Raw genomic sequence first — 18,006 nt, forward strand, 5'->3', positions numbered from 1 at the left:
GGGTCAATTTGAATGGCTAGCTTTAATTTCATTCACCATTAGCTTCAGTATAGCATAATCTTTTACTTGATTAGCATATGACTCTTCTGGTAGAATTTGTTTTCTTAGCAGAAGGTTCCTCTTTGACTCATACTTTTGGAATTAAATTTTAATTGAGTTCTTCAGAGGAACCTCAGGGGACAGTTCTGGGAAAATGGAAAGATCTGAAGGGCTGAGCTGGGTCCTCTCACCCCAGTCATCTGCTTGGACTCATTTTATGTGTTAGGTTCTAAATGAGATATCATTTGAACAGAGGATTCTGTAGTGAAAAAGAGTTTAAAAACCACTGCTCTGGCTAACCTTCATCCCATTCCTCTGACAGATAATGACCTTGATGTCCAGCAATTATGACTGAAGGACCACACCCCAAACAGTGGGAGAACACAGCAGACAGATTTCTCCCCCCAATCATGCCTTCCCCCATGTCACAGCTCTTCCCACTCTTATAACTACCCATAGTATCCTCCAAAAAAAGAACAGGGTGTATATTTAGTTTTTTATATTTGTTCTTCCTTCATTAAGAAAAAAATTGCCCCTCAGACCTCCCTGGTTAAATCCCTTTGCTTCTCTATAACATTTTAGTGGTGAAGTATTCCAAAAGAAAATACATTGCCTAAAACTTGGGAGTTTCCATTTCCCTCTTTGGCTCAGTGTTCTCTTTGCCCTATTTGAGGGCCTATACGCAAGAGTCATGGCTCAGGAACTCTGTTTTCTGGCCTTAGAAAAGTTTGAGACACTGTTATTACTCCCCAGATAATTTTAGCATCTTCCATCAGCTGCCTGCCTCACAGCTGAGCATTAATGAGCAGTTGCAAGATTAAATTCAGTATGTGATGAAGTGGAGACTGAAGGGCAAAAATATATATATTTATATGGGAAGGAAAAGAGCAATGAGATTTTAATTATAGATATCTCATTGCAAATATTTCCCCCTCAACTTTTGGATCTTCAGAATGCCTTGGCTCCTTCCTCAAATCAATGACCTTCAGGTATTGTGTCAGAATAATACTAATTGCTCTAAGTGCCTTTAAAGAAAGCTGGAGGCCAGAATCCTGGTATAACATTGAGTTTGGAAGGATTTCACCTTAGCGTCTCTTAGCATTCTGAGGGTGCAGAATGTGAAAGTACCAAGGACCTAACTTATAAGAAAGCAGTGGTGTAGAACCTGTTTCCCTGTAGATATACTATTTAGTACTTCGTTACAAATAAAGGGAGGGGCTGTTTAAGTGGAAGTTTCAAAACACAATTCAAGCAGCCATTGGTAGGTATATAGTCAGTGCTAAAAGGTCAAGACTGAAGATGAAAATTATTTTGATCTTCTTTCTTTAAATCTGTATTACTGTTAAGACAAAAAAGGGAACTTTACTTATTTACCTAGCTTATTTACTTAGCTAACCACATTGTAAATATCTTGCCCTGGAGAACAACTGACTAAGAATAAACCCGTCCGCTGATTGGCTCTGGCTTTCATATATTGTATTATTGCTGTAATAAACTGAAGATGATTACCCAAGGGGTGTGGAGGTACAAGTTCAAGGCCAGTTCTAAGTTCCTTTCTAGCTGTAATCCACTCTGTTTCTGCATTTTCATTTTTAGGGATTGTCTCAGACAGATATATTAGAACAAATGGGAAATATATATATATACAAGGACATTCATTCACCAAAGCACTATTTATTATGGTAGAAAAATAGAAACAATCCAAATGCCCGTTCAAAGGAGTATGGGTAAATAAGTTATATTTATAAAGGAAGAGGATTGCCAGAGCAACAAAGGGCTCTGTTAAGCTATGTCTTACAGGACACTTCTTCCCACTACTTCTTCTCACATTTTCTTCTCTTGACTTCACTGGCAGTCCCCTGGTTTTCCTCCTACCTCTCTGTCTGTTCCTTGCCACCTTCTCTTATAACCTCTTCTTCCCCTTCTGACTGCTAAATGTTAGGGTCTCCAGGACTGAGTTCTGGGCCTTTTCTTGTACTCTTTGTAGGTGATATCATGTAGTCCCATGCTTTAGTACCATCCATGGGCAGACAAGTCCTAAATTTATAGTGTTAGCTCAGGGTTCTCTTCTGAGTTCTAGACACATACATTCTAATTACTGCTCCCACCAAATGGATGATGTTTTAGTTAATGTGGCTAGCACTGACCTCTTGATCTTCCCCATCCACAAATTTGCTACTCCTTCAAAATTTCCCATCCCAGGCCCTGGCCGGTTAGCTCAGCGGTAGAGCATCGGCCTGGCGTGCGGGGGACCCGGGTTCGATTCCCGGCCAGGGCACATAGGAGAAGCGCCCATTTGCTTCTCCACCCCCCCCCTCCTTCCTCTCTGTCTCTCTCTTCTCCTCCCGCAGCCAAGGCTCCATTGGAGCAAAAGATGGCCCAGGCACTGGGGATGGCTCCTTGGCCACTGCCCCAGGCGCTAGAGTGGCTCTGGTCGCAAAATGAGTGACGCCCCGGAGGGGCAGAGCATCGCCCCCTGGTGGGCAGAGCGTTACCCCTGGTGGGCGTGCCGGGTGGATCCCGGTCGGGCGCATGCGGGAGTCTGTCTGACTGTCTCTCCCTGTTTCCAGCTTCAGGAAAAAAAAAAAAAAAAATTCCCATCCCAGTAAACAGTACTTCCATTAACTCAGCTTCCAGAAACCTGGGAATCATTCTTGATTTCTTCCCCCTCCTTTCCTTACCAATCCTGTTGTTTGTACCTCTGAAATATATCCCAAATCTATTCACTTTTATCTCCAATGTAACCACCCTAGGCCAGTGGTTGGCAAACTCATTAGTCAACAGAGCCAAATATCAACAGTACAACGACTGAAATTTCTTTTGAGAGCCAGATTTTTTAAACTTAAACTATATAGGTAGGTACATTGTTATTAACTTTATTAGGGTACTCCTAAACTGGCCAAAGAGCCACACTCAAGGGGCCAAAGAACCACATGTGGCTCGCGAGCGCTGCAGTTTGCCGACCACTGCCCTAGGCCAAACCATCCCATCATCATCTCTCACTAATGCCACCTCCATTCTTAGTCCCCTCCAGTCTATTCTCCACAAGGCAGCATCCAGAGAGCTCTTTTAGAAACGTGAATTGGGTCATTGATCATTCCTTGTACTTAGAATTAAATTCAAAACCCTTGGCATAGCTTGCAAGGCCCCTGCCTCCCAGCATCATCTACTCTCTCCTTTTCTCAGTGCACTTCAGAGACACTGGAGTTCTTTGTGTACCTTATACACACAAGATGCTTTATTGCCTTGGGGCCTTTGCGTGTGCTATTTTACTGTGTCTAGAATGCTTTTCTCACCCTGTTTTGCCTGACTAACTTCTGGTCAAACTTCAGATCTCAAGCTAGAGGTCATTTCCTCAGGGAGGCTTTCCTTCGCGCACACACACACTCACTAGCCCCTGCCCTTTCAGTTTGGTTCCTTTGTTAAGTTACTTAATAATACTCTGTTCTTTTTTTTTTTTTTTTTTTTTTTTTGTATTTTTTCTGAAGCTGGAAACGGGGAGAGACAGACAGACTCCCGCATGCGCCCAACCGGGATCCACCCGGCATGCCCACCAGGGGGCGATGCTCTGCCCATCCTGGGCGTTGCCATGTTGCGACCAGAGCCACTCTAGCGCCTGGGGCAGAGGCCAAGGAGCCATCCCCAGCGCCCAGGCCATCTTTGCTCCAATGGAGCCTTGGCTGCGGGAGGGGAAGAGAGAGACAGAGAGGAAGGAGGGAAGGGGGTGGAGAAGCAAATGGGCGCTTCTCCTATGTGCCCTGGCCGGGAATTGAACCCGGGTCCCCCACATGCCAGGCCGACGCTCTACCGCTGAGCCAACCGGCCAGGGCCCTCTGTTCTTTTTTAATTTATTGACTTGATTTTAGAGAAACAAGAAGAGAGAGAGAAGAGACAGAAACAATTTGTTTCTGTTTGTGACCTGACCAGGGATCAAACCAGCAACCCTCTGCATATCCAGACAATGTTCTTTTTCTTTGCAGGATTTCTCACTATATATGTATATGTATGTATATGTACACATAATATATGTGTAAATGTGTGTGTGTGTGTATATACACTTGTGTGATTATTTGTTTAATATCTAAACTGTAAACTGTCTGAGATCAGGAACTATGTCTCTTTTGGTTATTTCTTTCACTAGTTTTTCTCTAGTGCTTATAGAACATACTTCTTAAATAAAAACTTTAGTGATTCTAAAATGGACAAAGAGAGATACAGAATAGTATTACTAGAGTATCCCACATTTGTTATTTCTTAAAAATTTGTATGTTTTAGCCCTGGCCGGGTAGCTCAACTGGTTAGAGCATCGTCCCGAAACACCAAGGTTGAGGGTTCAATCCCCAGTCAGGGCACATATAAGAACCAACCAGTGGGTGCATGGATAAGTGGAACATGTCGATGTTTCTTTCTCACTCCTTTCCTTTCTCTTTTTAAAATCAATAAATTTTTAAAAATAAAATAAAATTTGTACGTTTTAGATGTTAATCCCATCTCAGATATATGATTTGCAAATATTTCCTTCTACTTCATGGGTTGCCTTTTCACTAAACTAACAGATAATACACAGATTTTGCTGAAGTCTAATTTATCTGTATTTTCTTCTGTGGCCTGTGCTTTTGGTGTCATTCCAAGAAATCATTAACAAATCCAATGTCCCTGTTTTCTTTTAAGATTATTATAACCTGGTCTGTGGTGGCCCAGTGGATAAAGCATCAACCTGGAATACTGAGGTCGCTGGTTTGAGGCCCTGGGCTTGCCCAGTCAAGACATATACAAGAAGCAAGTTAATGCTTTCCATTCCTCCCTCCCTCCTCTCTCTCTCTCTCCACTCTCTAAAATCAATAGATAAAATCTTAAAAAAAAAAGGCTTTTGTAGTTTCAGTTCTTACACTTAGGTTTTTAATATATTTTGACCTAATTTTTGTATATGATATAAGGCAGTGGTCCCCAACCTTTTTTGGGCCACGGACCGGTTTAATGTTAGAAAATATTTTCATGGACCGGCCTTTAGGGTGGGACGGAAAAAATGCACAAAATAAAATTATGCGACCGGTGTAAAAACTGTGGTATTTTTAAATATAATTGTCAAACTTACGAGACAAGCCTCAAGAGTGAGTCTTAGGCCCTGGCCAGTTGGCTCAGTGGTAGAGCGTCGGCCTGGCATGCAAGGGGTCCCGGGTTCGATTCCCAGCCAGGGCACACAGGAGAAGCGCCCATTTGCTTCTCCACCCCTCCCCCTCTCCTTCCTCTCTGTCTCTCTCTTCCCCTCCAGCAGCGAGGCTCCACTGGAGCAAAGATGGCCCGGGCGCTGGGGATGGCTCCTTGGCCTCTGCCCCAGGCGCTAGAGTGGCTCTAGTCGCAACAGAGCGATGCCCCGGAGGGGCAGAGCATCGCCCCCTGGTGGGCAGAGCGTCGCCCCCTGGTGGGCGTGCCGGGTGGATCCCGGTCGGGCGCATGCCGGAGTCTGTCTGACTGTCTCTCCCCATTTCCTGCTTCGGAAAAATACAAAAAAAAAAAAAAAAAAAGTGAGTCTTAGACGGATGTAACAGAGGGAATCTGGTCATTTTTAAAAAATAAAACATGGTTCAGACTTAAATATAAATGAAACAGAAATAATGTAAGTTATTTATTCTTTCTCTGTGGGCTGGTACCAAATGGTCCACAGCCCGGGGGTTGGGGACCACTGGTATAAGGCAGCGATTTTTTCATCTTTTTCATCTCATGGCACACATAAGCTAATTACTAAAATTCTGCAGCACATCAAAAGATATATAATTTTTTTTGCCAATCTGACTAAAAAAGTATGTATAATTCTGATTCATTCACACTGGGCAGCTATTGTTGTCTTGGCTGTTGTCATTTTTTTATTTAACAATCTAAGGGAAAAGAGGTCAGTGCCCCTGACTAAATGGTCAGATATTGCATGTTTTAAAATTTTTTATGGCACACCGGTTGAAAATCACTGGTATAAGGTAAGAATCCAACTTCTTTTTTTTGCATGTGAATACGTAGTTTTCCCAACATTATTTATTGAGAAGACTGTTCTTTCCTTATTACATGGTCTTGGCACCCTAGTCCATATATATGAGGGTTTATTTCTGTCTCTCTTTCATTCCATGGATCTATATGTCTAGCTTTGTGCTGATACTACGCTGGGATTTTAAAATTTGTGGTAAAATATATATAATGTAATTTTCCATTGTAACCATTTTTAAGTGTATAGTTCTGTGGTATTAATAGCATTCACATTGTTGTGCAAACATTACCACCATCCCTTTGTTTTTTTATAACTGCATAGTATTCCATCACATATGTATATTATAATTTGTCAGTCTTCTACAAATGCACACTGTTTATTTTCAGTCTTTTGCTATTACAAGTAATGCTATCACAAATAGTCTAATATGAAAGTCATTTTTGCTTATGTGGGTATATCAATAGAATAAATTCTGGAAACAGAATTGGTGAGTCATAACATTTGTGCATTTGTCATTTTTGTAAAATCGACAGACTTTTGTAGAGGTTTTTATTAATTTACCTTCAGTACATTAACTTAAAAAATCTTTTCCTACTTGATAGGTAAAAAATATTCCTAGTATTTTTTGAATTTTCATTTTGAGGCTGAACATCCTTTTTGTCATTTAAGAGCCGTTTGGTATTCTTTTCTGTGAACTGTTATGTTTGTGTTCATGCCTATTTCCTTGTTATGTTGTCATTTTCTTATTAATTTGTAAGAGTTCTTTGTATTTCAGGGAAGTTAGTCATTTGTGTTAACATACGTTGCAAATATCTTTCCAGCTTGTTGCTTGACTTATAGCACTTCTAGTTCTATTTTCTTTCATCACCTATTTATGGTCAATGAAATCCCAAAACTTTCTGGAAGATTTTTTTACCCTATCCTATAGTAAGCTCTGCTCAGTTGCAGAGTAATACCCAACTGCTGAATGAGATGCTTATTAATTTCTGATTGTTAAAATTTAAATAGTTATAGGAATGGAAGAGGCATTAGAAAGATAGTCACTTAGTTTTGTAAGTAAGCAGCAGTGCCAGAATCAGGATTTTTTTCTGGCTTCCATTTTGTATGAGGTTATTCTATTTAACATACATATTAAGAAAATTCTGAGCTTCAGAAAGTGTTTATAAATTCAAAGTTGGTTTTGGTAGAGAAATAGACCCTTTCCCATTCTGCTCTTTGCCTTTTTCTCTGACCTCCTATTGGGAAAACAGCTGTGTTGGGATTGCTTGCTTGTACTTTGCCTGGTTAGTGTGTGAGCGTGGCAGCACCACGAGTGTATAGTCTGTGTATGGGTATGGGTGCTTGCCCTCACGGTGGATGTCGGATTGCAGATTGCCTGGCTTCCATTGTGAGGGTCTATTTGTGCTGTTTGTTCACCTGCTGCCGTGAGAAGTGGTTTTTCCCCTGCCTGTTTGCTCGTCCGCCATTGTGAGACTCTGTTAAACAGGAATGGCCCAATGCTTTCCAGCTCCACATTTCCTCTACCATCTGCCTGAATCCAATGTGGACCCACTTGGCCTAAGCCACCAGCATTACACCTCATTTTCTGTCCCCAAATGTCTGTGAATTCTGAAATTCAACCTAAGAGAAAAAATGGCCCTTTGAACGTGCTGTTCTCTGGGGTTGGATTGGTGCTGACTGCGAGGCATGCCAACCCAAGGAGAGGCACATAGTGATGGTGAGGATTTTCTGAGTGCTGTGCTACCTTCAATGCTTAACTCAGAGGCTCTGAGGAAGCCAGATTAAGGTGGTTCTGTGTGGCCTTGGATCTCCTAGGCCTCCTTTGTCTTCAAATGGAGAACACCTGACCCCCCCTGAAAAGTGCTGGGACTCACTTATTTCTCAGGAATCATCTGATCCAAGTAATAAAAGTGATAAAAGTAATAATAAAATTATATATGCCTATTTATCAAATCCAAGATGCCATTGACTGTAGGCTGTGCCACTATTTTATGCATCACTATGAAGAAATACAGCTAATTTAAAAGACCAATGCTTGAGGAGACAAGATGGCCACAGAGTAGGCGGATGTTCCAACTCCCACATCCTAGAACCAAGGTGGATTACAACTTAATTCTGAGAACAGTCATCTTGAAAGACCAACTTTGGACTAAACTAAGAGGATTCTACAACCAAGGACCACCAAAGAACCCCACTGAGACTGGTAGGAAAGGCGTAGACGTGGAAAGGACTGCCCCAAATTCCTGGGAGCAAGCAGCTGCCCAGAAGGACTCTCAGGGTGGGGGAGGAGTGCCTGGGGAGTTGTGGGTTGTGGGTCCTCAGCCCCAGAACTGGAGTCCCATCCCAGAGCCCTGGAGCCTGGAAGGGACGAATGGACTGTATTTGACTGAGAAAGGAGCCTAGATACTGTTTGAGAGGAGACCCAGGTTCCATATTAAATGGACCGCATGGAAAGCCTCACTCACAACCATCTGCCTGGGGCTTCAGAAGCCGAGAGTGCTGGGGGGACTGGAGTTGTCAGGGGAAAGTGTGGTCTTGGAGGCACAGGGGGAGACACTTTGAGGGATGGACACCCTAACCCCTGGGCTGATTCATTTCCCAAATCTAAAGTGAACATTTTTCCTGGGAACAGCATCACCAGCAAAGGGAAGAAATTACCTGGTCCACCAGAGGCTCTCCTGCCCCAGTTAGAACAAAGAGGTGCTTAGAGGCAGGCAGAACATTAGGGACACAGGTAGTGAGTGCTGGGGTCTGAGCTACACCCCCCCCACGCTGCTGAGTGCTGGCCAGGGGCAGGCAGGCCGGCAGCGGTGGGGCGCGGCTGCAGGAGCCAGGGCAGTAGGAGCGAGTGGGCCCGGGCCCACCCGCAAAGGCAGAGGCTGCAACAGCCACTGCAGAGGTCAGGATGAGCACGCTGACCTCCCCAGGCACAAGCCCGGGTGACTGTGAGGGCAGTCGGAGCAGGCGCGCTGGCCGGCTCGCGGAGGTACAGGCCGCAGCGGACGCTGCAAAGGTCGGAGCGAGCCTGCAAACCCACCGGCGCTGAGCCTGGGAGACTGCAGAGGCAGAGCGAGTACACGTCGGCCCACAGAGCCAGGAGCCTCGGCGCCCACTGTGGAGGTCCGAGCTTGCACACTATCCAGCTCGCCCTTGGAGGCAGAGGTGGCCCAGAGAACAGTAGAGGCGGTCAAAGTGGCTGCGCATGGGTCCCCCAGCAGAGGCAGAGGCCACAACAGCAGCTGCTTCAGAGGTCCAGGCTCATGCGCAATCATGCCTGTGGCGAGGGCCTGCCCCTGGTGGCAGCTGAGGCCCAGGCGAAAGCGGAAGCTGTCCAAATGTGGCCCAACCACAGTGGCAGAAGCCTCAACAAGCCACTGCGGAGGTCCAAGCTCCTGCACAAACCAGCCTGCAGCCCCATGGCGTGAGCCTGCCCTTGGTGGTGGCTGGGGCCCAGGCAACCTCAGGGTCATTCCAAGCTGGGGGGGGGGGGGTGTGGGCCCATCAGGGATGGCAGAAGCCAGGTGGATCTGCAGCCTGGCACCAGCAGTGCCCAAGCCCAAACACCTGAGGAGGCAACAGTGGCAGTAAGGGGCCAGCACATCAGGAACACACAGGCCACACATCAGGAACACAGAGGCCACACCCACTGGTCCCCTGAGACTATACCCTCTGAGTGCTGAAAAAGAAGAAAAAACAAAACAAAATAAATAAAAAGTCTGGATAGAAAGACATCTGAGGCTAAGGAGCAATCCATATCCAATACCATACCTAATCACTGAATTACACTACTGAGCCCAACAACTAACCAGCAGTAAGAGGCAGCAGAAAGCGGATCTCAGGGGAACTTGAACTTTCAAAGGAACTTCCCCCAGGCCAAGAGTAGAAAAAAGCTAGCCCAGGAGTGCAGCTGATATTTACAACAGCACCTGGGCCCAGCAGAGCAGCCACAAAATCTGGATCACCTGTAGCCCCAAAAAGTTAGATAAGAGCCAGTCATAGGCAGTGACCCCCACAGATCTGTGCAGGCTCCGGCCAGGGAGGTCCAGGGCAGGCACATCCACTGGCCAGATACAGAGAGCATCATTTCAGGACCTAACAACCCTTGTTAGAGAGGTAGCTTAAGGAAGGGCTCCTCACGCTGGACCCAGATAAAGACATAGAAAATGCTGACACAAATAGCAAAAGGAATAGTAATAGCAGATAAGCAGTCCACAGGAGATTACAAACAACTGATGCCAACCCAAGAAAACCTAGAAACAACACAATTTAAAATTGGAGGCTGGGCCCTGGCCGGTTGGCTCAGCGGTAGAGCATCGGCCTAGCGTGCGGAGGACCCGGGTTCGATTCCCGGCCAGGGCACACAGGAGAAGCGCCCATTTGCTTCTCCACCCCTCCACCACACTTTCCTCTCTGTCTCTCTCTTCCCCTCCCGCAGCCAAGGCTCCATTGGAGCAAAGATGGCCCGGGCGCTGGGGATGGCTCTGTGGCCTCTGCCCCAGGCGCTAGAGTGGCTCTGGTCACAACATGGCGACGCCCAGGATGGGCAGAGCATCGCCCCCTGGTGGGCAGAGCGTCGCCCCTGGTGGGCGTGCCGGGTGGATCCGGGTCGGGCGCATGCGGGAGTCTGTCTGACTGTCTCTCCCTGTTTCCAGCTTCAGAAAAATGAAAAAAAAAAAAAAAAAAAACAAATAAATTGGAGGCTGACAATACCAACCCTAGACTCAGCTAGCTACAAAAACAACACACTCAAAAAAAGAGTATATACACATACAAAATGGGAAGACAAAGAAATGCAATCCAAATGAATCAACTAGAGAAATCCCCAGAAAAAGAACTGAGTGAAATGGAAATAACCAAATTACTGGATGCAGAGTTTAAAATAATGATTGTTAGGATGCTCAAAGATCTTAGAGCAACAATGGATGGACATAATGAACATTTAAATAAAGAGATAACAAGTATCAAAAAGGACATTGAAATAATAAAAAAGAACCAGGCAGAAATAACAAACACAATATCAGAAATGAAGACTACACTAGAAGGAATTAAAAGCAGGCTGGATGAAGCAGAGGGAATCAGCGACTTAAGAGGACAAGATAAGCAAAAGCATGGAAGCAGAACAGCAAAAAAGAAAAAAAGATAAAAAAAGTCTGAGGAAACTCTAAGAGAGCTCGGTGACAACATGAAGAGAAACAATATCCACATAATAGGGATTCCTGAAGGAGAAGAGAAAGAACAAGGGATAGAGAACCTGTTTGAGGAAATTATAGCTGAAAATTTCCCTAAATTGATGTAGGAAAGAGTCATACAGGTTCAAGAAGCAGAAAGAACCCCACTGAAAAAGAACCCAAAGAGACTCACACCAAGACACATCATAATCAAAATACCAAAGCTAAGAGATAAAAAAAGAATACTAAAAGCTGCAAGAGAAAAGCAGTCTATCACCTACAAAGGAACCCCCATAAGGATGACATTCGACTTCTCAATAGAAACACTTGAGGCCAGAAGGGAATGGCAAGAAATATTCAAAGTAATGTAGAACAAGAATCTACAACCAAGACTTCTTTATCCAGCAAGCCTATCGTTTAAGATTGAAGGAGAAATAAAAAGCTTCCCAGACAAAAACAACAACAACAACAACAAAAAACAAGGAATTCCTCACAACCAAACCAATGCTGCAAGAAATGTTAAGGGGCCTGCTGTAGACAGAACAAAGTGTGTGTGTGTGTGGGGGGGGAATCTAGTAAAAGAGGAATGTAGATTTAAAGAGAAAAAATGGCAATAAACAACTACATATCAATAATAACCTTAAATATAAATGGATTAAATGCTCCAATAAAAAGACATAGGGTAGCTGAAAGCAGACCCGTACATATGCTGTCTACAGGAGACCCACCTCAAAACAAAAGTTACATATAGAGTGAAAGTAAAAGGATGGAAAAAATATTTCATGCAAATGGAAATGAAAAAAAAGCTGGGTAGCAATACTTATATCTGACAAAGTAGACTTTAAAACAAAGACTATAGTAAAGGATAAAGAAGGTCACTACATAATGATAAAGGGAACAATCCAACAGGAAGAGATAACCATTATAAATATATATGTACCTAATATAGGAGCACCTAAATATATATAAAGCAGACTTTGATGGACATAAAGGGTGAGATCAACAGCAATATTATAATAGTAGGGGATTTCAATACCCCACTAACATCACTGGATAGATCCTTAAGAAAGAAAATTAACAAAGAAACTGGAATTAAGGGACACACTATACAACTGGATTTAATAGATATATTCAGAACCTTTCACCCTAAAGCAGGAGAATATACATTCTTTTCAAGTGCTTATGGTACATTCTCTAGGATACACCACATATTAGGGCATAAAACAAGTCTCAACAAATTTAAGAGGATTGAAATCATATCAAGCATCTTCTCTGACCACAATGGCATGAAACTAGAAATCAACTACAATAGAAAAACTGAAAAACACTCAAACACTTGGAAACTAAACAGCATGTTATTAAATAATGAATGGATCAACAATGAGATCAGGGAAGAAATCAAAAATTTCCTTGAAACAAATGAAAATGAGCATACAACAACTCAAAATCTATGGGACACAGCAAAAGCAGTCCTGAGAGGGAAGTTCATAGCATTACAGGCATACCTTAAGAAGCTAGAAAAAGCCAAAATAAACAACTTAACCCTGCAACTAAAAGAACTAGAAAAAGAACAGCAAGTAAAGCCCAGAGGAAGTAGAAGGAAGGAAATAATAAAGATCAGAGTGGAAATAAATGACATAGAGACTAAAAAAACAATACAGAGGATCCATGAAACCAAGAGCTGGTTCTTCAAAAAGGTAAACAAGATCAATGAACCCTTAGCCAGACTCACCAAGAAAAAAAGAGAAAGGACTTTAATAAATAAAATTAGAAACAAGATTGGAGGAGTAACAACTGACACAGCAGAAATACAAATGACTGTAAGAAAATACTATGAAGGCCCTGGCCGGTTGGCTCAGTGGTAGAGCGTCGGCCTGGCGTGCAGGAGTCCTGGGTTTGATTCCTGGCTGGGGCACACAGGGGAAATGCCCATCTGCTTTTCCACCCCTCCCCCTCTCCTTCCTCTCTGTCTCTCTCTTCCCCTCCTGCAGCCGAGGCTCCATTGGAGCAAAAGATGGCCCGGGCGCTGGGGATGGCTCCTTGGCCTCTGCCGCAGGTGCTAGGGTGGCTCTGATGGTGACAGAGCGACGCCCCGGATGGGCAGAGCATCACCCCCTGGTGGGCGTGCCGGGTGGATCCCGGTCGGGCGCATATGGGAGTCTGTCTGACTGCCTCCCTGTTTCCAGCTTCAGAAAAATACAAAAAAAAAAAAAATGTAAAGAAAATACTATGAAGAACTGTATGCCAAAAAATTAGACAACCTGGGTGAAATGGAAAAATTCCTCGAAAAATATAATCTTTCAAAAATCAATCTGGAAGAATCAGAAAACCTAAATAGACCAATTACAACAAATGAGATCAAAACAGTTATCAAAAAACTCCCAACAAACAAAAGCCCTGGGCCACATGGCTTCACGGGTTAATTCTACCAATCATTCAAAGAAGAACTAACTCCTATCCTTCTCAAGCTATTTCAAAAAATTTCAAGAGGAGGGAAAACTTCCAAGCTCCTTTTATGAGGTGAGCATAATTCTGACTCCCAAACCAGGCAAAGACAACACAAAGAAAGAAAACTATAGGCCAATATCCCTGATGAACTTAGATGCTAAAATTCTCAACAAAATATTAGCAAATCAGGATACAGCAGTATATGAAAAAAATCATACTTCATGATCAAGTGGGATTTATTCTGGGGATTTATCACATAAACAAAAGGAAGGAGAAATACTATGATAATATCAATAGATGCAGAAAAAGCATTCAATAAAATCCAGCACCCATTTATAATCAAAACTCTCAGCAAAATGGGAATACAGGGAACATACCTCAACACGATAAAGGCCATCTATGACAGACCCACAGCCAACATCATACTCAATGGGCAAAAATTAAAAGCAATCCCCTTAAGATCAGGAACAAGGCATGGTGCCCCCTTTCACCACTCTTATTCAACACAGTTCTGGAAGTCCTAGTCACAGCAATCAGACAAGAAGAAGAAATAAAAGGCATCCAAATTGGGAAAGAAGAAGTAAAACTATCATTATTTGCAGATGATATGATATTGTATATAGGAAACCCTAATGTTGCAGTAAAAAAACTACTGGACCTGATAAATGAATTCAGCAAGATAGCAGGATATAAAATTAATACTTAGAAATCAGAGGCATTTTTATACACCAACAATGATCTGTCTGAAAAAGAAATTAAGAAAACAATCCCCTTCACTATTGAAACAAAAAAAATAAAGTACCTAGGAGTAAATTTAACCAAGGATGTAAAAGACTTGTACTGAGAAAATTATAAAACATTGATAAAAGAAATCAAGGAAGATACGAACAAGTGGAAGCATATACCGTGTTCATGGCTAGGAAGAATATACATCATTAAAATGTCCATATTACCCAAAGCAATTTGTAAATTCAGTAGAATTCCTACTAAAATACCAATGATATACTTCAGAGATATAAAACAAATATTCCAAAAATTTATATGGAACCAAAAAAGAACACGAATAGGCTCAGCAATCTTGAAAAAGAAGAATAAAGTAGGAGGTATCATACTTCCTGATATCAAGTTATACTACAAGGCCATTGTATTCAAAACAGCCTGGTACTGGCATAAGAATAGACATATAGATCAATGGAACAGAACAGAGAACCCAGAAATAAACCCATACCTTTATGGACAATTGATATTTGACAAAGGTGGTAAGAGCATACAATGGAGTAAAGATAGTCTCTTTTTTTCCTTTTTTTTTTTTTTGTATTTTTCTGAAGCTGGAAACGGGGAGGCAGTCAGACAGACTCCCGCATGCACCTGACTGGGATCCACCCAGCATGCCCACCAGGGGCGATGCTCTGCCCATCTGGGGTGTCGCTCTGTTACAACCAGAGCCATTCTAGCGCCTGGGGCAGAGGCCAAGGAGCCATCCCCAGTGCCCGGGCCATCTTTGCTCCAATGGAGCCTTGGCTGCGGGAGGGGAAAAGAGAGACAGAGAGGAAGGGGGGATGGTGGAGAAGCAGATGGGCACCTCTCCTGTGTTCCCTGGCCAGGAATCAAACCTGGGACTCCTGCACGCCAGGCCAACGCTCTACCACTGAGCCAACCAGTCAGGGCCAAAGATAGTCTCTTTAACAAATGCTATTGGGAAAATTGGACAGCTACCTGCAAAAAAATGAAACTAGACCATCAACTTACACCATTCACAAAAATAAACTTAAAATGGATAAAAGACTTAAATGTGAATCGTGAAACCATAAGCATCCTAGAGGAAAACATAGGCAATAAGCTCTCCGACATCACTTTCAGCAATATATTTGCTGATTTATCTCCACAGGCAAGGGAAATAAAGGACAGGACAAACAAATGGGACTATATCAAACTAAAAAGCTTTTGCACAGCTAAAAACAATATGAACAAAATAAAAAGGCAAACCACACAATGGGAGAACATATTTGACAATACATCTGATAAGGGGTTAATAACCAAAATTTATGAAGAACTTGTAAAACTCAACACCAGGAAGATAATCCAATCAAAATGGGCAAAAGAACTGGATAGACACTTCTCCAAAGAGCACATACATATGGCCAATAGGCATATGAAATAATTTTCAGCATCACTAGTCATTAGTGAAATGCAAATTAAAATCAGTGAGATATCACCTCACACCAGTCAGAATGGTGTTCATTAAGAAAACAACATACAATAAGTGCTGGTGAGGATGTGGAGAAAAGGAAACCCTCCTGCACTGCTGGTGGGAATGCAGACTGGTGCAGCCACTGTGGAAAAAAGTATGGAGATTCCTCAAGAAATTAAAAATGGATCTGCCTTTTGACGCAGCTGTACCACTTTTAGGAATATATCCCAAGAACACCACATCAATGATTCAAAAGGGGAAATGCACCCCCATGGTTTTTTTGTTTTGTTTTGTTTTTGTTTTGTTTTTTTTTTACAGAGACAGAGAGAGAGTCAGAGTGAGGGATAGACAGGCACAGACAGACAGGAACGGAGAGATGAGAAGCATCAATCATTAGTTTTTCGTTGCGCATTGCGACACCTTAGTTGTTCATTGATTGCTTTCTCATATGTGCCTTGACCGCGGGCCTTCAGCAGACCAAGTGACCCCTTGCTTGAGCCAGTGACCTTGGGTCCAAGCTGGTGAATTTTTGCTCAAACCAGATGAGCCCACGCTCAAGCTGGCGACCTCAGGGTCTCGAACCTGGGTCTTCCGCATCCCAGTCTGATGCTCTATCCACTGCGTCACCACCTGGTCAGGCGCACCCCCATGTTTATGGCAGCATTGTTTATAATAGCCAAGATCTGGAAACAGCCCAAGTGTCTGTCAGTGGACGAGTGGATTAAAAAGCAGTGGTACATATACACAATGGAATACTATGGGGCCATGAAAAAGAAGGAAATCTTACTTTTTCTGACAACATGGATGGACCTGGAAACTATTATGTTAAGTGAAATAAGCCAGGCAGAGAAAGAAAATTACCATATAACTTCACTCATTTGAGGAATCCAATGAGCAATATGAACTGAGGAACGGAACTGATGGGATCAAAGGGTCCAGAGGGAAAGCAGACAGAAGGAAAGGGGAAGATAGGATGGGATGAGAGCAGAGAAGCAAAATCAGCGGGGGGAGGGCATTGTGGGGAGGAGGGCAAGGGGAATGTGGTGGGGAACACGGAGGAGGGAGGAGGTATTTGGGCAGATTCTAGAATCTATGTACACCCAATAGATTAAAATAATTTTTTTTAAAAAAGGACCAATGCTTGATTTACACATAAACTTTTTCTCAAGTGTCACTCTTATACGTACATAAAAAAATAAAATAATTTTTTTTATTTTTAGCGAGCAAGAGATAGAGAGAAAGAGGGACAGATAGACAGGAAGGAAAAGAAATAAGAAGCATCAACTCATAGTAGCAGCATTTTAGTTGCTCATTGATTGCTTTCTCACATATGCCTTTATCGTGGGGCTCCAGCTGAGCCAGTGACCCCTTGCTCAAACTAGCGAACTTGGGCTTCAAGCCAGCAACATGGGGTCATGTCTGTGATCCCACGCTCAAGCCAGCAACCCCATGCTCAAGCTGGTGACCTTCAGGTTTTGAACCTGAAGTCGTCAGCATCCCAGGCCAACACTCTATCCACGCACCACTGCCTAGTCAGGCTAAAATAATTTTTTTCAATGCAAAATCATAGTGTAACTTTTTAAAGACATTTGAAGTTGTATTTTAAACGTGTAGTACCATCAAATACATTTAACTGAGCCAAAGTGATAATACCAATACTTAGACCAAATTCACACATGTACAGGCAGTGTGACCCCCTCTGGGTTGACAGGAGTTAAAGATTTCAGCCTGACCAGGCCATGGTGCAGTGGATAGAGCATCAGCCTGGGACACAGAGGACTCAGGTTCAAAACCCCGAGGTCTCTGGCTTGAGCAGACATGATCCCAAGGTCGCTGGCTTGAATAAGGGGTCACTGACTTGGCTGGATCCCTCCACCCCCGTCAAGACACACATGAGAAAGCAATCAATGAACTAAGGTGCCGCAATGAAGGATTGATGCTTCTTATCTCTTACCCTTCCTGTCCATCTCTCTCTCTCTCTCTCTCTCTCTCTCTCTCTCTCTCTCTCTCTCTCCCCAAAGGAAAAAAAAAAAGAGTTAAAGATTTCAAAGGCACTAATGTAAGGGAAATGTGCATCCTGGGATTAATGCAATTGACAAATCCCAGGACATGTGATCTCATTCAGTCTTCCTAGCAACCCTGAAAGTAGCTATATAATAAAGCCATTTTCTAGATAAGGAAAT

At 43.1% G+C, this 18,006-nt stretch overlaps 1 protein-coding gene across 3 annotated transcripts in view; it reads left to right on the plus strand.

Annotated features, from left to right (window-relative positions):
* The window catches only part of LIMA1 (LIM domain and actin binding 1), a 114,249-nt gene that overhangs the window by 42,051 nt on the left and 54,192 nt on the right, over positions 1–18,006 (plus strand). The window lies entirely within an intron of this gene.

Source organism: Saccopteryx bilineata, chromosome 2 (genome assembly GCF_036850765.1).
Source record: "Saccopteryx bilineata isolate mSacBil1 chromosome 2, mSacBil1_pri_phased_curated, whole genome shotgun sequence".
NCBI lineage: Eukaryota > Metazoa > Chordata > Mammalia > Chiroptera > Emballonuridae > Saccopteryx > Saccopteryx bilineata.